The sequence below is a fragment of the Stylophora pistillata genome, chromosome 9 (genome assembly GCF_964205215.1).
Source record: "Stylophora pistillata chromosome 9, jaStyPist1.2, whole genome shotgun sequence".
In the NCBI taxonomy this organism is placed as follows: Eukaryota; Metazoa; Cnidaria; class Anthozoa; order Scleractinia; family Pocilloporidae; genus Stylophora; species Stylophora pistillata.
The window spans coordinates 9,028,230-9,050,835 of record NC_142527.1 but is presented as its reverse complement, the minus strand read 5'-3'; the positions used below and the strand labels follow the sequence as shown (position 1 = coordinate 9,050,835).

Below are 22,606 nucleotides of genomic sequence, written 5' to 3'. Positions count from 1 at the left end.
TACTGGCAGTGGTCGCCGTAGATTTGAGGCTTTCTTTGATACCCAATTCTAGTTGGTACTGTTCTTCAATTAATGACTTTGGTTGTTCAGAGAAAAATGGCCCACCTGAATTTGGAAGCACTCCTCTCCCGGGAAAAGTAATCCCTTTTTGTTCCCACAAACGCTTGACGGGGTTTACATGTTTCGAGACATCTTGTCTGTTTGTTGCTCCTGCCAATTCTTTATCGTACTGCTTTAATAAATCTGGAATATCTCCTTTTTGTGGGACCTTTCCACCACATATTTTTTCAAGTTTCCTTATGTCAGTTTGCACTAATAATCAGTTTGGAATTGAAGTTCCGGGCAATGTAGAACGCAAATACTTCGAAGGATTGCTGTTAATTAAGTCCGTCTGGACTTCACCTGCAAAAGTGTTTATGCTGGCTTGACAACTTTCTTGCTTGGAGTTCTTATCATCTTCCAATCTTTTCAACTTGCTTTTTTCGCTCTTTAATTGCATCTGTAACGACTTGTAGTACTTTTCTTCGTCTTGATGTTTCTTTACATCTTTGCATATCGTCGCTGAAACACAAGGTGCAAACGAACACATAACTCGGTTGTGGCCTGAAGTATGGCAATTTGAACAGAGCGGTTTCTTATTACGAAATGGCGGCTGAAAACTTGCTTCTAGCTCTGCTAATTCTTTCTCTTTCATGGTCAGTACTTTCTTTTGAGCCAGTACATCTTCTTCCATCTTTTTGAAAAATTTTTGCGTTGGCGTTTCATAAATATACACATCATCTTGCTGCTTTGAACAAGTACTACCGGCAGTACAAGTATCCGAGTTGAATAAACTTTCGAGTGGTCGATTTACTCCGCTGATCTTAGTTTTCTTCTTGTCTTGATGAATCTTAATTTTCCCGCCTTCGGGAGATGGAGAATAAGGGCTACGTAAACGCTTCTGCGATTGTGATGTACGACTAGTATTCGGAGGTGGAGTATGGGCCAGCTCTACTACCTTTAGGGTTATCCTTTTTTGATTTTCTTTTCCTGAATCGTTGGCTGTTTCGATCATATCTATGAAGGAATCTAAGTCATTACTCGGCAGCTCGATCCAATCCGACCCATCGTCCAAGTATTTCAGAGTGAATCCACTGTTTATATTTGAGAATCTTGTTAAAATGCGTTCGGTTAAACTTTCTAACGTTAGAAATTTGACTTCGTGAGACGAAAAAAACAGTTTTACCCATTTTCCTCTGGGTCCTTGCACCTTAAACTGAAAACGCTCCATCTCAAACAGGTGAACAGCAAAGATGGCGGCCTTAAAGGAATTTCAGTTATTTGTCAACAAAAGTGGGCGGGGCAGCGATACAAAAATTCGTGCCCATTCCACACTACGGTGGATTCGGTAGTAATAATAAAAAAGTGGGTTTCATTGAAAATGGCGTTCGTATAAAACAATTAGAACTGTTTCATGTGGGGAAGTTAAAGTAGCAGTTGTAGCAACAGTTACAAGGAAACGTTCTAAAGACATGTAATAGAGATCTACAATCAATTGCTATCAATAAAGACTTAATTTAAGATAAATTGTAAATGAACCGATCATGTTGGACGGTCTCAAATATTACATATTTTCAGCGCCCTCAATCAATCGCCTATATAATCTTTGTCGAGCCTTGGCGCAGCAAAAAATTCACAATTTCCTCGATTTCCGCTCCCTTTGTAAACATCACCATAAACAAGCGTTAGTCTGTTCACGAGAGATAACTGGTTGTTAAAACTGCAAGTATATGAAATGAACAAATGTTTTCATATTTTGATTACGGACACCCGTTCTTAAAGGCACAGAAAATCCGAAAGGTGAAATGGCAAAAACTCCGTCTATAAAAGTAATATTCTCATCCAAGCGAATGATTTCCAAAATGAAAAGGCACCGCACGTCGCCCAAAGTGAGTGTGAATATTTTCACAACACAATAATCACCCGTATCGCTTTATGCTAATTAAACACTTAAAAATCCAACCAGTCTTCAGGCTCGCTGGAAAAGTATCTTACAGAACTAATCTCCTACTTTCTCTGGATAACTATCGCTGTTTTTGACAATTTTGAAGGCGAGGGCGACTGAAGAACCACGATCTGGAAGAACCATGACTGAAGACCCACGATCGGCCAGCTAAAGTCAAAACAAACAGCACACAACTCCAAACAAAATGACTCCCCTGTAGCGCTATTTGCTAAGACGTGGTTTTAGTAGTAAAAACCCATTCAAAGGATCAAATATATGAACAAGAGGAAGCATCATGGATATTTTCCGACTTAAAACCACGCAAAAGGCCGATGTTTTCATCGAACTCATTCTACAAACACCTGAAAGCATTTGGCAGCCTAAAGTTGATGACCACTGACCACTGTGACGTCACCAAAACGTATTTCCGTGGTGTCGCCGACAGCAAAATTTCGTAGTTCGTTTTATTTTTTCTAAAGGACTCTTTTAATGAACCTTTTTCGAAAATTATATCAAAAAGTTCTATGGCGTTTTTTTTCTCCGAAAAATCGAAAAGTTCGAAATACGCCTAAATGGCCGTTGTCCTCTCCGTAAAGCAATGAAAAATGATACAACTTTGGCAACTTCGTACGCTACAACGCGATGCAACCCGCTTTTAAATTTTGTGTACTAGCAGATGGTCCTTTTATCTCTTAGATAATATTAATTTCTTGTTATTTTGTTACGTTCAAGTCTGAATAGTAACCCTTTCAAATAAAGTACGTTGAATGGTTGTCACGGAAGAGGTCAAAGCAAATCTTTCAACTTGGCCAGGAATGTACCAAATACATAACCTCTTGCGTGACAGCCGTTCAACGGATCGCATTACATTTTTTGTCATTTTAGCCCGAACTCTTTTCAAGCTGGACGCGCCGCCTATGGCGGGCCAAGAAAGAAACTTAAAGGACTTAAGCTACAAGGATAAAGTTTTAAGAAGATATATATTTTGATTTGTAAATATATCATACAAGACCTTTAAAAGGCCTTAAATGGGTCATGACAGCTGTTCAGCGGTTCGCATTGCATTTTTGACAAAATAGCCCAAACTCTTGTAAACCTGGAAGTGCCGCTTATAGCGGGCCAAGATAGAGAATCGGAGGAATTAAAATACAAGGATAAAGCTTTACGATGATGTACATTATGATTTGTAAGTATATATGGCAGACCTGTTCATAGGCCACTTAAGTTGACCTATAATTTACCTCCACGAAAGAGACGCGAAGTACTTTATTTCAACGGGTTACTATTCAGACTTGAGCGTAACAAAATAACAAGAAATTAATATTTTCTAAGAGATAAAAGGACCATCTGCTCGTACACAAAATTAAAAGCATCGCGTTGTAGAAAATCTGACTTACAATTGAGATAAAGTCCTCCGCTTGTTAATGAATGCATAGTAATTAAGCCAAAGCTAACAAGGCCAGATGTTGCATGAAACGAAAATGTTCAATTTTCATCTCAGGACTCCATCAACTCGTTCGCCAGCCATGCTTTATATCAGCAATTTAATCTAGTCGGACCTTGTTGCAGTGTTTGCGCAAATAACTGATTCGCTAACTGATTCGCAGATCTCTCCATTATATAATTGGCTATCACTTATCTATTCCTTTATCTCGACCATTTTATTTTCAACATGCATGTCAGTTTCTCGTGAATATGCATGGTCGAGCTTTTCACCATCTAGCATAATTATGTGTGATAACAACAAAATACTTCTTAGAAACATGAACTTGACTAAATTGTAAAATTAAAAATTTCCTCCAAATTCATGTAAATTACCCCTACCAACGTCGACAGCATAAAAGAATAATAATCATGCCCGCTATTGTGAAAGACTATTATTAGATTGAGAGCTTTTAATGATGACAGTTTTTACAACTGTATTATGTAAGTGGGAATGGGACATGAGAGAGAGGGAGACTTTAATTTCAAGAGGGCAGCACATGACAGTAAGTTAAACTGATAATCCTGTGGCCCTCTATTAACCCACCTATCCCACCCCAGGGGAGGACATCCATCACACAGTAATGTCGTGTGTGGGAAATTAACGTGTCCTACCCCAACCCTGCAGGAGACAGGACCTCCATTTATTCGTCCCTATCCGAGAAGACTAGAATATCTAACCATTTCTTGATGTCATAGAAAGGTAGCAAATTCTTCTCAATTATTTTAAGACCCTGAGTGTTGGTCAGGCCTGGGCTCGAACTCTCGAACTCCCACAACAGTCCAGCGCTCTATCCATTGAGATAACCGGGAGGACATCATGAAGACACTCACCGATATATTGCAGGGATAGGGCCTGTTTCGTATAGTTAAGATAAAGTTGTCAATCATAGTATTTACACTAATTTTAGCGTGAATCAAAAGTTCTACAAAGCTGACAACTGTGGTGACGATTAGGCCATTTTACAGTCGTGTACTTAGTTGCCAAGCCTTTGATTCAGAGTGAGGCTGAAGATGACCTTGTTGTGACAGAGACCTGTACCTAGTTAGCATGATAACAAAGTGATTTACATTTGAAAGGTAGCAAGGTTTGTATCATAACAAGGTCACCCCTAGCCTCACTCCCGCTCAAAGGCTTGTCAACCAAGCGCACAACTATAAAATGGACTATTTTACTGATACACATGTAGAACATCTGATAATCAACAAAGTTTTGGTTCAGAATTTCAAAACCTTTTCCATTTCGACGGTCTGGACTCAAACATTCCAATTACTATTTTTAAATTTTCCATATTAAACACACATTGAGGCTTGTTTCCAATAATACATTATTTTAAAGAAAGAATCTGCTCATATTGTCATCCTGATGATAAACACTAAACCTTGGGTCACGGGAAGTCGATGTCATATCAGCAACTACTATTTTTAACTTTTCTTCACGGAACACACATGACAGGACGGAAAAGCGTGCACTGTAAGTACCTCCTGTTGTCCTATACAATGGCTTTGTTATATGGGACAACGGGAGGTAATTACAGCTCACGCATTTTCCGTCCTGTCATGAAGTTAAGTCTTGTTTCTAATAATGTGTTATTTTACAGAAAGAATCTGCTTATATCGTCATCCTGATTATAAACACTGGACCTTAGGTAACTGGAACTCGATGTCATTTCAGACCTATTAAGTGCCATTGCTCATCGCCCTCACGCTCGAAAGCAAACCTTGCCCAAGGCTACGACTGTCAAATTTCTCTTCTGAGCGTGAGAATCCGAAAAATGGTTAAAACTACTAATTACTTTCGAACTTGTCGGTCATTCAAATAGTCGAGTTAAACAAAAATTAAAAATTGTGCTCCAGCCCATCGTTGTCTTGGTCATCAAAGTATTTTCCATTACTCAGTTTCCGTTGATGTATTGTTTGTTTTTATTGACATAAAGGGAGCTTGATTGAAAATTGTGGGTGGTAAGTTTGAGTAGAAAGACGTGGAGGGTCATTAACATTAATTGATGTTTTATTGGGAATTCGGGCATTACAGCGATCGGTTTAGGACACAGCGACCTTTAGATGCCGCAGATTATGTAACATCTTCGTCTCCTTTGCTACGATCTTCAGATTTCGGCGCCGCCGAAGAAAACAAAATCGCTTCACAACCATGGTTCTCTTTGAAATGTCGTAAGCAAATTTTCGGGTTCTGCGTTTTCGAGAAACCCCCTGGGTTTTCTCTAAAACACAGACCCAAAAACTGCACAGACTTAAGCAAACCCATGTAACTCGTCTCCCGCAATTTTCACGTGCCTCTAAATTCGGCTGTCGTTACTCCATAAAACGCATGTTTTGAGCAGTTTATTTACTAATTGTCATGCAGAAAAAACTTGCTTCTTTTTAAGAGCCAGACAAAAGCCATGGCCAGATTTCACTTAACATTTAACTTTCAAATTCTGAATTGAGACTGAAAAAAAGCTTTTGACCTGCCGAACTTGTTCAGTCTGTGAACTAATGCAGATTGCGAACTTAGAGGGTTTGTAAACTCTGATGTTTTGACATTTTTGAGAGCTTTGGTCTTATGTAACCAATCATATTGTTTGAACCATTCTAATAAGGATTCTGATTGGCTTTTTAAGCGTGTCTTATGAGAGTGTAGAGCATGCGGAATAACCTTTGTTTATCATGTACTTACAGTCAAACTAAGTGAAGCGTACTTCCCAATATTACATTCATGAATTGATCATTTGGGTATTGAACCCGCCAGTCGTTTCAATAATGCAATAATGAATTGATTATTTGATTATTTAACCCGCTAGCCGTTTCACGAATGCAATAATGAATTGATTTTTTGAATATTGAACCCGATAGCCGTATCCGTTTTGAAAAGGCGCGCATCATTGTTCAAATTAGAAGTCCATTTCTGAAGTCCAATAAGATTGTTCTATTTGACGAGGAATCCTGAAAATGAACAAACGGCACTGTGAAAACCCTGCGGAAACAGTCGATCGCAAATATCAACGAAATAAAAGAAGTCTTGCGGTGGCTTCGCTCGTAAACTATTTTTTTCGACCATGAATACACACAAGAATTTCTAAAAGCTCGTCAAGATGTAAATATGCGAAAAAAGTTCTCGATAACATTCCATTTACAACATTTACAAGAAGTTCTGCACAGCACTCGAACTCACCTTTCCCCCCATGTCTGACGCCATGTTGAAATAGTTCCGATCATAGTTAATAGAGGGGACTGGTTAGGAGACCCGGCGAACATCAAAGGTGCGGCGTATTGTTTTCGTATTTGTTGTTGCACTGCACTGTGACGTCCCTCTATTAACTGTGGTGTTATAAAGAACGAAAGTGATTTGTGTGGTCGTTGTAAGGAAGTATTTTATTTGGTCACTTCTTTAAAGAATTACCTAAATGAAGACCGGCAGTTGATCAGTATCATGATGAGTTTCGGCGCGACCATATATACTTGCTTCAAATGTGAAATTCCAGTATGAAGTAAATGTTCACTTTTTGTAGAAAACAAAGATTACCATGCTGGTAAAAGCGCCGCTTTTGGCGAGCGATACACAAAAGAGGCAGGAAAGGACGTTGTTGACGCAGAGGACTTCTACATAATAATGCCCAAAGAACCGACAGAGCAGAGTATCAGTGTCAGTTCCAAAGGCGTAGAATAGGGCGCCCATTCAATATCTGTCAGCATTGTTTTGCTCGGCCTTTCAAGCCGTCATTTTTCTTCTGCAACACTCCTTCGCACATGCTCACATGTAAAAACAATTTCTGATTGGATTATGCATAGTTACTTATGCATAGTGAACCAGTCCCCTCTATTAACTATGATAACACTTATCGAATTTGCTACTTTAAACTGCACCGGCCCCAGCCACAAATCTTCTTCAGTTAATTTCGACCGATAGAAGTTCGTCGTCTGAATCAATTCAGCCAGGATTAACTAATTTAGGTCGGCCAAACTATTGAATTCGATTCGGCTCGGCTGAAGTACGGCGTCTGAACTGGGCCTTAGTCAAAAACCCTAACATTAACAAAACTCTTCGAATTCGTTAAAGTATTTTTCAGCGTGCGCCATTGCATCGATTTGTCGTTAAATCCAGGTTATGTTCATTTTGTATGTACATTTGTGTGGTATCACATTGCTTCAATATTCAAATGATTTCCGTTATCGTTTAAGAAAGCAAGAATTTGGTTATGTATTTTTAAACGGTTTCTTATCGCTTTCTTGCAGACTGACCGGTGGAAATCCATAGTGTTTGAAGCGAAAACCCAGCAAGAAAGGCTTTAAACCAAGTTAAGGACAAGGTTTATTAATTTAGAAGTATAAAAGGGATATGCCAGGCGTAAATCTAAAAACCATTCGTCGAGTCAGAGCTAGAATTCATTTGATAAAATCGAAGATTTTTTGTACATAAAACTTTGTCAGCTCAATAAAGAAGGACTAACGCTCGAAAGTCAGCTTAGAAACTCTTTGGTGGCCAATTTACATTACCGAAGCAGCACCACAGGTTCTTACGAAAATTACCCCCTAACTCAATGCATGTTGAGGGCTGTTTAAAACTTCTGCAAAAATTAGATACAGATGCTTATAGTAAGCATGCATTGAATTTTATGTTCATCTTGCTTATTCTGTAACATCCGTTAAAAGTGGCGGATTTTCCCGCCAAAAAACTTCAAAAAATACGGTGCCTAAAAATACGCATGCGACGAAGTTTTTTCTTTTAATGAAAGTCATTTCAAAAAAATTGACCACAGTATCAACAAGCTTCATGTTTCTTTCCTTGCTTTTGTCTTAAATTTATATCATCCACAAGACAAGTCAAAGTAAAGTGATCAATTTTATGGTGATCGATTCCAATTTTTGTCTTACAATATTCACTAGGTAAACTACAAGTGTTTCAAAACTTTTGGCGGGAAAATTTGAACCCATATGAAGAGTTTCCCCTTGCATCTTTTGAAAAAAAAATTTAATAAAGCTTGCTTTAAAATTTCCCGCCAAAAAACATTAAAACAGCATCTCGTACAACTTAACGTAGACTCTATTTTTTTCGTTCAGTAAAACAAATAATTTGGAAAATTCCGTTTAGTTGCCTAAACAAAATCCAAGACTTATTTCACAACCCTTTCTTCTCTTTGCACGAGACGATAGATGGAAGTTCGAAAAAGCAATATGACAAGCTACGTGACAAATAATCCGGTTCTCATAAGTTTTCGTTGATTTGTTGATTCAAAGGTTCTTTTATATACAATCGCATTTTCAAGTCTATAGCTTGCCATGATGAGCTTGAAAGCAGCCACTTGTCGAATGTAAGACAGGGGACGGAAAGAAAAAGCGCCGGAAAATATATGCAAGGTTTTGACTTAAGTCATATCGATTCAGATTACTTCTTTGGACTAGAGTGAATAAAAAACTATCATGAACTATTGGAGCATAATTATCGAACTTAGCCTTCACCATGAACTGCAAATTAAGCTCCAGGCTACATTGGTGAAGCAATTTAATAAATTAGGTAATTTATGAATAAAATGTTAGTGTGAGCTTATTGAACTTAGCCACAAAAGCTAAGAAATTATGCAATTAGGCTCCAACTTCTCAAAAAAAAATTTGTGGATATCCATACATTGAAGAAAGAAATGGTATCGAATTCTGGAGCAAACTCTTCAAATCTGAATTTAGCAATAAGAGCTTGATATTACAGTCAGGCTCCAAGCAATCTACCAAAAATTCCCGCAGCAAATTATTCTGAGAGATTTAGTCGTTAAACTTGTTTAATTTCGGTTGTATAGTAAGTATACGATGTAGATCAAAATACAAATTAAATACAACCTCTACTTATACTACAGTGTAAATACAACTACTACGATGTATTTTAAAACCAAATGCCTGGTCTAAAGAGCAAGAAGTGATTCCTTTTTTGTTCGGTGCAACCGAATTTTCAAGTTCTGTGGATCAGCCAGAAAGTTTGTTTTAAAAAACAATTTTTTTATAATCCAGCAGAAAGATAACGATAGCGCGATAGAAATGAAAAAGCAAGAATACCCTTTTAGAGCGAGCATTCGATGAAACTCAAAATAGGGCGCTTTTGTCATAGAACTGAAACAGGAGAAGAGCCAATGGTAACTCAAAGCAAAAACAACCAAACTGCCTTAAGCGCTAAAAAACGCCGACGACCAATGCAAGCCGAGAGAAGGTGGCACGAATTTTTGGACAAAGTTTTCAAAAAATCAGATTAACCTATTTTATTTTGAGATACAATGAAATATATGAATTTCATATATTTTATTTTGGCAAACTATCGATTGAATTGACTGAGTCTATTTAAATTTGTATTTCTGATTCACACGTTTACCTGAAAGAAATCACCTTGCCTTACCAAATTTTAAACTGTTCTGGGCAAATAAAAATTATAATTTGTAAGTTTTCATGTTCATCATAACAGCTAACTTTTGCTATTTAAGTCGTATTAATTGGCCTTTTTGTCAAAGTATTGTTTTATGATCACGCTATCCAGTGCTTGAGTTATTCTTTAACGATTTTCAAAACGATTTTCTATCGTCATCAATTCTATTTATTAACATATTCTCGATAAATTAAAAAGCTTGATTTCTCCCTTAGAGAGAGGTATCAATTAAACTGGTTCAAATGACGATAAATTCCAAAGCTTAGAAATCGGTTTCTTGAAAGAGCTCGTAACCAGGCATTTGACTTTTAAACATTAACTTAGAGACTAACACCGACCTCAGCTCATGGCACAAAGAAATATATAGATTCAAAATGGCACTATATGTACTAGTTGTTTGTTTCATGTATGACTAGAAAAACCCTTTCTTTTCGTTGAAAAAATGGTTAAATTAACAGTATAACTCGGTTAATCCTAGGAATCAATTTTCAAGTACATCAAAATGTGCCGCGCAAGCCTCTTCCTCGATTGCATTCCAGCGTGCAATCCGTGCAAGTGAAAGTAATCATGAAAGCACTGTCGAAATAAGTTGCTCTCCTGAGCCTAACTCGTTTTAAAGGTCGACACACACGAGGGGACTAGTCCCTGCGACTAGTCCCAGCGACCATTTTCATGCGACTAGTCCCTTCGTGTGAACTACACATTTCTGTGGTCGCAGGGACCAAAATTTGGTCCCTGCGACTGGTCGCACGAATTCAAACTGGTTTGAATTCGTGCGACCAGTCGCAAGGACTTGTCGCGTGAAACTAATGTTTGTCCCTTCGTGTGAACTGTTTGTGCGGCCACTCCCTGCGACTAAACGGTACATAAGCCAATCACGGGTCAGTATGATGCGTGACTTCCGGTATTTTTAAACATTGCAGTTTCTATGAATTTTCCCTGAATTCTAGATTTTTACATCTGAAGAATAAAAAACTATTTCTGGTTTTGTAAACATATACAGAGCCGTTTTGATGGAATTTTTACCCTATTTGACTCTGTGTCTGTTAAAAATAAAACAAAACAAAACAAAACAAAAACGGAACACGTAAAAGCATGAATAATCCCACTGAATAAGTGTAGTTTATTTGCGTTCATGTTTAATAGTGCTACAATGAAAAGTTACCAAATTTTCATTGTTTTCGTGTAACGCCCCAGACTAAGAAAAATCTTTTGCCTCTTAATTTCCTATGTTCTTGTGCAATTGAGTGCCCTTGTGTGAACGCCTTAAGGGACTAGTCCCTGCTACCGGTCCCCTCGTGTAAACCCTTCAAAGACGTCGCCGGGACTAGTCGCACGGACTAGTCGCAGGGACTAGTCCCCTCGTGTGTGCCGACCTTAAGAGTCAGGTGAGGAATTGTTTTTATGTTCTAAAAAAAGTCTCTTCAGTTTTGCAATAAAAGCACAGTCTGTCAGAATCAAGTGGTATCTGTTAGTTGATAAGTCAGTTTTTATCAGTCGGTATTGTTTTGTTGGTTTTTTTTTTCGTCCGTTGGTGATTGTGTTGGCAGTAAGGTGGTGTGAAGTCGTGTCATCTGTGGCATCGAGGAGTCTTTTAAAATACACGTAATAATAATGACAAAAACTTTATTTATCCTCGAATTTCAAGGTAGCACGCAAGTGCTAATATCTCCGTGCAACAAATAAACTTAAACTAAATAAATTCAAATAATGATGGTTTTTGAGGAGAGGGGACAACCGGAGTACCAGGGAAAAACCTCTCGGAGCAGAGTAGAGAACCAACAAGTCAATGAACTAGCTTTTCAAAGTCAGTCGTCAGAGATAGCGGTACTAATATCGAAAAGCTAATAAAGTGGTTTATAAGTCGATGGTGCGCAGCAAAGTAATCAAATTTTCGCCATAACCGAAATGCGATCAATGAGATTCAACTCTTAAAAAATTTCAGATTTTAACCTTACTTGGTTTATGAGTTCTTTTGTTAGAGGGCCATCCCAAATCACATCACCTTTGTAAGATATCAACGTGGATGTAACAGTGATACGAAAATGTTAAGCAAACTGAACAATAGGTGAACAATGCTTTTTTATCAACAGTTTTAGTTTGATTTCTCGGTAGCCTGAATTGATTTAATTTCCAATAGCTACTTTGGTTAATTCGATGTAATAAGATCATCTCAGCAAGGTTCATTGCTCCGCCAAATTATGACTAGTAGTTCAAACAAATATCGAGATCGCTCCAGGTCTGCATAATAATCCGTACCATAACAAGCTATTTCAAAAATGGTGGCAAATTCAAAACTATAGGTGGTTTGCACGTTACGTCATCGCTACCCTGTTGGTGAGCGTTAACAATAGATATCTCATTAGCTTCTTTTGTTCGTCTACCAGCATTTGTTCCTTTCACCATTGTTACCTGTTTCTCTAGAGATTGGTTGCAAACCACCTATTCACTCACCGGGATAGAGTAATCAGTTTTATTCAGACAATTGGCGTACACTAGCTAGATTTGTTAAAAGCCACCATTTCTGCTACTGTCACCCAATAATGGCAAGGTTCTTATCCTAGCTTGCTGTACCCACCCAAAATTCAGTCATTAATTCCAGCCTCCTGACTACATTCTTTATCCTCTTTATTCGTTCATATTTCGGACAACTTTGCTTCTCCTTAAAAAATAAATAATGAATATAATCAGAAAATGATTTTAAAATTTCAACCAAGGCAGAAAATCTTGGAAACTTAACACTTAACTATTCTACTACTACTGGGGGTAGTTAGAAGATCACAGTTAAAGTCACCCATCAAAAATATCAATGATCTGTCTTCAACAACGCCTTTTCAAGCATTTCATAAGCAGTTTGAAAGAAATTAGGGCATTCGAGCTCGGACCTGTAAATGACAGAGAACAGGACGTTGGCCGTCGGGAATTTAACCTGCACCCAGATAGCTTCCAGATCTCTGGTACTCAGATTTTTTCTGTGTATGATTTGAAGGTAAATTTTGCTTTAAATCAGGCAGCCCCCACCTTTACGTTTCTCTCTGTCTTGTCGGAACATCCTTATAAGGAACCGATTTATCCAGGTACGTTTCAGTGATGCCAATAATATCAAAGTTACACGCAAACTGCATTGCCCATAGCTCCTCCATCTTATCTCGAATACTGCAAATATTAAAATGTACCACACGTAAATCTTTTGGTGCCAAAGCGAGCTTTGATGCTGTTTGTGCGAGGTCATCAACAACGGCTACGTCGCCTTCCGGTATTTCTGTGGCTGCCGGCTGATTGATTTCAAAATCCTCCCCGTTCAATTCATCGAAGAACGAGTCACTAAACCTTGGTATAGAGCAGAAGAGGCAAGTCCAAGGAAGATCATAGTTCAGAAGGTAATACCGGAAAGACGCTTTACTCAGTGACTTAATCGTCACCACCTGACCAGAAATTATTAATATAGAAGGCGTGTTACCGCTAGGGATTTCACATCACTGTCTAATTTACGCCTCTCTCGAACTAAGGAAAGGGTGCCCACCACCAAGAATCATCACGACTAGAAATTTTAAGCATTTTAACGCAAAGTGTTTTGAGGCGGATCTCTCTTGTGCACCGTTCCATGTAGTAGATGTTTTTGAAGATTACGATGATGAACATTGGGCATGGAACTTGATGTTTAAACAAATTTGTGATAAGCACGCACCATTCAAAAGGATAAAATCCGTGACAAGAGCGACCCATGGATCACAAATGAAATCAGGAGAAATATGAATTATAGGTACAAATTATTCAAGTGTGCTGTGAGCATCAAAGATGAAATAGCCTGGGCGAATTATAAGAAGATCAGGAATGAAATAACAGCCGAGGTGAGACGCGCGAAAGCTACATTTTTCCGCGAAAACATTGATGCTGTTAAGTCCACTGCTTTGTACCGGAAAGTGTTATCGGGCTACGAATCCAAAGAGAAGACACCTGATCGGCCCTCTAAAACGGGATGACAACACCCTAGCGGTACGTGACGAAGAAAAGGCAAATCTGATAAATACCTTCTTTGCCACTGTAGGAGCTATCCTTTCAAGCAACTCCACCTGTGTGCCTGACTAAGCGGGAATTGCTAATGCACCAATACAAGCAATCTCTGACGTTTTAATTTCGCAAAATTCGATATCTAGAAAAACCAAGGCCTTAAAGATTAATAAGGCCGAGGGACCTGATGGAATAAGTCCCAAGTTGTTACGATTGGCTGAGCCTGCAGTTGTTCCGTTACTCGCCAAGCTATATACGTTAAGCACCAAAGAAGGTGAAGTTTTTAGCCTTTGGAAAAAAGCTCACGTGTGCCCAGTTTTAAAAAAGATGATCCAACTGACAGAAGTAATTATAGACCTATATCGTTACTTAGCGTGCGAAGTAAAATTCTCGAATCGTGCGTATTTGACACAATACTACAACATGTTGTCGATAACGAGCTGCTAAAAGAGAGGCAGTGGGCATACCGCAAGGGCTACTCTACCCAATTATTACTTACTTACTTAACGGAATGTTGGAGGCAATCTATTGATACTAATTTGGTAGTTGCCGCTACTTTCGTGGATTTTCACAAAGCTTCTGACTGTGTACCGCATAAAACACTATTGCATAAACTGAAGCACAAATTCAAGATAGAATGTAATCTTCTATCTTGGCTTACAGATTACCTGCATCACAGGACTCAGGTTACAGTGGTAAACGGTACTCGATCAGGCGAACTGTATGTGAATTGCCGAATTCCGCAAGGATCAGTGCTGGGCCCGTGTTCATTTAGTTTGTATACCAATGGCATGCCAGACAGCGTTACATCTGGAACACTATACCTGTACGCCGATGACACCACAATTTACTGTATCGGAACAACTGTGGATGAAGCATACAGCCTTCTGAACAAAGCGCTAGCCGAACTTAACAAATGGTGTGTAGCCAGCTCGCTAACACCACACCCAGAAAAATACTAAGCAATGCTATTGTATAGGGGATCATTCATTGGACCTTATCCTCTGATCACCATAGGCAAAGCAGAAATTTGGTGGGTAGGTCACGCAAGACTGTTAGGGATTACAATAGATCATAAACTCACGTGAGCGAAGCAATTTACGGATCTAAAGAACAGCTTTGTCACCAAACTAAATTTGCCAAAAAAGTGCTCTTTTCTAACTACAAAATCACTCCTGGATTTATATTTTAAAGTGATCCTTCCTTCTGTGTCATACGGGATCACTATCTGGGGAAATTGCAATAACTTAAACCATATAAAATCCCTACAAGTACTACATTGTAGAGCAGCAAGGCTGATTTAGAACTTGCCATGCATGGGATACGCCATCGAAAACAGTTATGGAAGTTAGCAACTGGGACTCGATATACGATATGTACAAAATCTTGTCAAATTGTTTTATAGTATAATTAGCGACAAAACGCCCCCTTTGATTTCTGATTTAGTTACGCAGAGAGACAGTCGATATAACCTAAGAGGACATAAGAAGGCAATCGTTCCAAGATTTTCAACACAATTCATGAAACACTCGATACGTTTTCGAGGCGCCGTACTGTAAAACTTTGTTTCCGATTATTTAAACGATTCTCATAATCTCAAACAATTTATCAGAAAAGTGAAACTGGACCCATCATTTAGGGAACTTAATTTTAACAGCCTATCTGTTCAGACGATACCTAAGAAGATGATGCGCGATTTTGTATTTTAGACCTCTGAATTTTATGCAGTGCACGAGTTTTAGTGTTTACATTTCAAGTATTTCATATTTTTAAACTTAGTTAATCTTTCGAAAGTAAACAAGAGCGGATTTAATAAATGCGTGAGCTATAAAGACGACTGCTTTCCATCCAAGTTATTTTGGTTTCAACTTCACGAACAACCGGAGAAAACTCTTCTAAATTCGCGGAGGAAATATCAAGCAGTCGGTAATAAAGAAATTCTTCCAAGAATTCGAGCGCTTCCTTCAAGTGGTAATCGTCTATATGGAACTTTGGTGGCTTGTTACTGCGACCCTGCTGCGTTTATTTCTTCATTTCAACAAGTCAGATAATTGCAATTTAAAAGAGTTATGACTGTCAAGGAATCTTGAGGAAAAAATCAAAAGCAGATCCGCTATCTTGCCTCGCTAAAACACAAGGCGATTGCGTCTCATATCGAGATCAAATAGAATTATTCACAGACCTACCTTGGGCCGTTAGATATGTTACGATATTGGACGTTTATGAAATGTTTAGCCAACTTAAGATTCATTGTTATGTTTTCATGATAATTGCCGGAGAGGAAATGTTGTTTACGTTTTGTAAACAACTTTCTCGCGACATTAGGGATTTGCTATGTTCGTCGAGCCGTATTTTTTACAAAAAGCTGTTAGGTTTCAACTTCAAAGGAAATAAGGCTGTATGCTACTCTGTTTTAGGCCTGCTTCATTTGTTTATACGGACAATAGTCCATTTTACAGTTGTGTGCTTGGTTGCCAAGCCTTTGAATGGGAGTGAGGCTAGGGGTGAGCTTGTTATGATATAAACCTTGCTGCCTTTCAAATGTAAATCACTTTGTTATCATGCTAAGTAGATACAGGTCTCTATCACAACAAGGTCACCTTCAGCCTCACTCTGAATCAAAGGCTTGGCAACTAAGTACACAACTGTAAAATGGCCTATTAATGAAACAAGAGTCATGTGGTAATTAGCAAATAAATTGTGGATTAGGGTTAGGCGAATCAATAATTCATATTGATTTAGCGATTGGTGCGGGGAACTAGTTATGCATTTGATCTTTTGATAAATTTAGCCGTTGACGTGGAGCAACATGCAGGCAAGAAAAGGGATAAAGAATGTTAAGGTACTCGATAATTTGTAAAAAATAGTTTTCATCCTGGTGGGAACCTATAATTCAAACTCCTCGAAAATGAAACTACATATATAGAGTGTGAAAATGACCAGTAGGAGTAACAAACGATCGAGCAAAAACAATTTTTTTTTATCTGAGCTTTAGCATTGAAGCGCAGAGCCTCAGTGAGAGTGGCATGACCTCACTCTTAAGTTTTAAAAAATGTTATGTAATCGAATGGATAGTTAGGAAAAAAAAGACAATCAAAGCTTTTGATATAATTACTATCGGCGCTTGTTCCGATCTACAGACAAGAATTTAAGTTATAGTAAAGTGTGGTAGTTTTGAACTCGATAATCGAGTAAAGAGAGCAGTTACAACTTTTTTACCAGAACTTGGTACGAATAAACGAAAACTCTTACCTCATACGGTGTGAATTTGTGGTTGGAAGCCATACCCTCTATGCTTGAGAGGACTCGTTGTGGAGTAAGGTCATAATTTTATACTAGATACATTTATGACAAACACACTGCACTTATATAGAAGGCGGCCTGGCGATTTCTGAGCTCGGTCGTCCAAAACAAGTAGAAAGCAGATTGCTGTTTTTTTTTTTTTTTCACAAGTGGCACCAAGAAAAGAAGAAAAAAATATATAACACAATTTTTTAAGTGCAGATTTTCTGAAGTAAAGAAAATTTGGTAAAAACCACAATGAAAGAGATGCTTCCTTGCCATTTCAGTATATGTTGGGTAACTTGTGCTCTACAATGTATCATTTTGACCAGGACACTCAACTACGTTGAAGAAAAAGAAGTTTAATAGTCTATAAAAGCCACTCCACAGTTGAATTGATTACAAAAACTTTTACAACAAAGACAGAATTTCTTTTGAGAACTATTTACTGAAATTTATACATCCGTGCTTTAAATATACAAAATAGGATGTGGCATATCTGACAGCGATTTTTCTGAGAATCTTTTTTACAAATGTATATGCAGACATTACCATAGAGACGATAATCCAAAAGAACTAAAAAAAATCATGTTACATTATACCATGCCACTTAAGCAAATCTTTGGAAATTTCCATGGACATTTCTGGATCGATTAGAACGTTACTGAACATCTACATTTTACCATGTCCATAGAAGATCTATGGAAATTTCCATATACATGTCAGGATCAATTATAACCGTACATCTTAAATTTTGCTGTGTTATGGAAGGTCCAGGGAAATTTCCATGCACATGTGTAGATCGATTAGAGCTGAACATCTTACATTATACCATGTTAATGGAAGGTCTATGGAAATTTCCACCATGTCAGGATCAACTATAACCGTACATCTTAAATTTTGCTGTTGTTAATGGCAGGTCTATGGAAATTTCCATGCACATGTCTAGATTGATTAGAGCTGAACATCCTTACATTATACCATCTTAATGGAAAGTCTATGAAAATTTCCATGCACATGTCTCGATAGATTACAGCTGAATATCTTACATTATACCATGTTAATGGAAGGTCTATGGAAATTTCCATGCACATGTCTAGATCGATTAGAGCTGAACATCTTACATTGTACCATCTTAATGGAAGGTCTATGGAAATTTCCATGTACATGTCAAGATCGATTAGAGCTGAACATCTCACATTTTACCATGTTGGTAGAAGGTCTATGGAAATTTCCATGCACATGTCTAGATCGATTACAGATGAATATCTTACATTATACCATGTTAATGGAAGGTCTATGGAAATTTCCATGCACATGTCTAGATCGATTAGAGCTGAACATCTAACATTATACCATGTTAATGGAAGGTCTATGGAAATTTCCATGCACATGTCTAGATCGATCATAGCTGAGTATCTTACATTATACCATGTTAATGGAAGGTCTATGGAAATTTCCACCATGTCAGGATCAATTATAACCGTACATCTTAAATTTTGCTGTGTTAATGGAAGGTCTATGGAAATTTCCATGCACATGTCTAGATTGATTAGAGCTGAACATCCTTACATTATACCATCTTAATGGAAGGTCTATGAAAATTTCCATGCTGAATATCTTACATTATACCATGTTAATGGGTCAGGTCTATAGAAATTTCCATGCACATGTCAAGATCGATTAGAGCTGAACATGTTACATTTTACCATGTTAGTAGAAGGTCTATGGAAATTTCCATGCACACGTCTAGATCGATTACAGCTGAATATCTTATATTATACCATGTTAATGGAAGGTCTATGGAAATTTCCATGCACATGTCTAGATCGATTAGAGCTGAACATCTCACATTCTACCATCTTAATGGAAGGTCTAAGTAAATTTCCATGCACATGTCTAGATCGATTTATAGCTGAATATCTTACATTATACCATGTTAATGGAAGGTCTATGGAAATTTCCATGCACGTGCCTAGATCGATTAGAGCTGAACATCTTACATTTTACCATGTTAGTAGAAGGTCTATGAAAATTTTCATGCACATGTGTGAGTCGATTGCAACTGAATATCTAAGATACGTCATTTTATCATACAGAAGATCTTTGGAAATTTCCATGCATATTGTTTGGATTGATCATGACTGAAAAATTCTTTCATTTGAGCCATGTTGCTGGAATATCTATGGAAATTTCCATGTACATTTGTGTGAACTGATCATAGCTGAACATCTTCAATCTTGCCATGTCAATGGAAGATCTATGGAAATTTCCATGCACAAGTATGAATTGATTATAACTGAAAATCTTATATTTTACCATTCTACTGGAAGATCTATGGAAATTTCCATTCACAAGTGTGAATCGATTATAACTGAAAATCTTATATTTTGACAATCTACTTTCCAATTTCTGACCTGAGCCGTTGAAGCTCAAGCTTCTCTGTATCTGGAATAACATAATCTGGGGGGGACATCAACATTTATTTCTGCATCAGCCTGACATAAATAAAGAAAAGCAAGCTTAGAAAACCGTAGCAAAAACGCTTATTCCAGAAATTTAATATTTGAAGGACATGAACCAAACAGTAGAGAATGAAATGACCTCAACAATAAATAAGCTTCTAATTTAAGTAACTTACAGCTGTAATACCATCAAGCTGTAACAGAGATCAGTTTGTGATTTTTTTAATAGTACTTGTCATTGTTACTAATATTATTGTTATTTATAATTATTATTATCATTATTGGTTTTGTATAATGCTAAGAATTAAAATGTAAGATCATCACACTCGATCCAACTGAGCAAAACAGATATCTTCAGTGTATGAACAGAGTATAATTGTTAATGGAAAGTATTGTTGAGATTTTTTGTTTCTATTTATTCTCCATGGTACAGCATATATTTCCACTTACTTTCACTACAGTTAACCACTGTTCTCAGTGGATGAGGGTTTACCGGTTTCCAGTTTTCCTTTTTGCCACTCCCCCAGTGAAATGGGCGACATCCCCTCCTTCACAGCAAAAACATGCTCAACCTCGGCAGCCTTTGGAGTTGGGGTGTAACAACTCTCAAGGGAGGTCACAAGCTTTATCAATTAACAAGAGAAAACATTTTTAAGATATTGTATCCATCTATATTGTCAGGAGAGGATAAACATCAATCAATTGAAGGCTTAAAATATAACTACATGACCATCTCAATAGTTATACAAATCTACTCTGCTCCTCTTGAATTTTATATATATTTTTAATTACAAATCTGTAATTAGTTAACTATAGATTTTCTCTTAGTTAACTAATTAATATATATACTACTGTAAATAGCTCCTGGTCTTTTTTCTTTTTTAGTGTCCCCAAATTAGTAAGGGATTTTTCCTTAGCTTAGGATGGCTCTTCATGCAATGACAATTTCAATAAAGTTTTACTACTACTACTACTACTATTACTACTGCTTCTGCTACTGCTACTACTGCTGCTACTGCTACTACTACTACTACTACTATTACTACTGCTTCTGCTACTGCTACTACTGCTGCTACTGCTACTACTACTACTACTACTACTACTACTACTACTACTACTCATTTTCCAAGCTAGAAGTTTACTGATTGCATTCCTCCTAACAGTACCTATAGAGGTTCTTGTGTCCTTCTTTACCAAAAATTCAGAAAGCCTGTAAGACACAATTTAATATGACTATCAATTAACAACAACATTTAGTATTTTGAAGCTGGCAATTAGGCATCCCAGCAGTGAAACTTTGACTAAAATCGGCAGCATTAATAAGATGGTTCTGCAATGTAACTATTCTCAAAGAGAGTTTTCCTCTCAACTGAATTCAATGAAAATGAAACTCTGATTCTTACTTGTTAGACATCTGGTCAGCAGCTTCATGAGTGTGTCCAAATTTAGTTTTACCTATAAAGACAAAAATTAGATTTGAAGGAATTTTTTGTTCATGAATCACGTTATAAAAGGAATGGTTACAAATTCGTTTTATTTAATTTAGTCTGATTTATGATTTAGACTATATACGAGAAGAAACTTGTTGGTGCAACTAAAGGACAACATAAGATGTACCGTACCTTTCATTTGGTTTGGCGTGCATCCATACCCAATCAAGTACGATTTTTCTTGTTTGCAGCGAGTTATTGCCCTGAAGATTCCTACGTATCATGCACATCTCTGCGAGATCCACGGCTTCTAAGCATTTCTCAGCACATCCAGATTTTGTTGCCTTAAATATACAGAAACCCACAGAATTGATGAATATTTCGTAACTTTGAGTCGATATTAGCCTAAATCTCAGACGGTCTGAATCCAGTTTCTCAAATATCCGTCAAAATCGCAAGGGCGCCTTGGATCGTCAGAGAAACAGGCTAAATAATCGCCTTAGTGCCTTCATCTTGAAGTAAAGGACTGTAACTCGGAAACAGCAAAACAGCGAACATCGGAAACAAATCACCCAAGCAGCCTCTTTTCCTCTCTCTACAAAAAACGACCAAAACGTTTACTCTTCCCCACTTCTTCTGCTCTATATGGCATAGCCAGCAACAAAATAATATCGACTGATTGTTTTCTTTTTCTTAAGTCGTTACGCTGTTGGCTGTTTTGGTGTTTACGTCCACTCTGTAATGGCTATTTCGAACCCAGTCTCTCTAATAAACGACACCAATAGTTTATACGTTGCGCTACAGTCGAATTTAATTCAGACGAATTTAATTCAAGGTCGCACAAGCAATTAAATTCGACGATAGCGCGACGTCTAAAACGAATCAAATTCGTCTAGTAAATTAAATTCGTCCTTGACATTTTATCCGTCTTGGTAAGACGGATAAAATATCGATAACGCGTCTTCAGTTTTAACGTCGCACCGAGAGTCGCGTCTAATGAAATACATGCATTTTCTTGATGTATTTCAATTTATTTCAAAATGACACCTCTGACCAGAGGCACTGCATTTGGGAAGAGAAATACATTCCATCCAATTGATTTCGACGCATAAAACCCCGCCATGATTTACGTCGACGGAACGACGAGTTCGTCTGAATTAAATTCGACCGTAGGGCGACGTATAAACTAGGCCTAAGGAATGCGTTACGATATGTCACTGCGGGAGTTCGTGATACTTCCTATCTAATTACCACAATTATTGCTTTCGATTTTAAAGCCTTTCCTTCTTTCAAAGAAGCAGCATGACACTTCTCGCGATCACAACCTCCAGGTTTTTTCACTTTGCGAACTTTTCCTGCGACAGATACGTGTCTCTTTGTTTACTAGGTTAGAAATATCAACTTATCCTCTTTAAATTTGGTTAAGATGACAACTAAGAAGTATGATGAAACTTTCTAAATTGCAGACAATGTGTCTTTGTCAGATATTTTCAAATCAGAACTTGAAATATCTTACATTATAAGGTCAGACATTCCTTCCACCTTGCCC

At 37.6% G+C, this 22,606-nt stretch overlaps 2 long non-coding RNA genes across 2 annotated transcripts; both read right to left on the bottom strand.

Annotated features, from left to right (window-relative positions):
- Positions 1-17,508: 17,508 nt before the first annotated feature.
- On the bottom strand, positions 17,509-20,250 carry LOC148723109 (uncharacterized). The gene is made up of 2 exons (XR_015991317.1): positions 20,078-20,250; positions 17,509-19,660 (listed from the first exon to the last, which is right to left on the bottom strand). It is a non-coding gene; the product is annotated as an uncharacterized LOC148723109 (long non-coding RNA).
- Positions 20,251-20,325: 75 nt separating this feature from the next.
- On the bottom strand, positions 20,326-21,798 carry LOC148723108 (uncharacterized). The gene is made up of 4 exons (XR_015992059.1): positions 21,250-21,798; positions 21,031-21,082; positions 20,626-20,837; positions 20,326-20,336 (listed from the first exon to the last, which is right to left on the bottom strand). It is a non-coding gene; the product is annotated as an uncharacterized LOC148723108 (long non-coding RNA).
- Between the last annotated feature and the right edge of the window lie 808 nt (positions 21,799-22,606).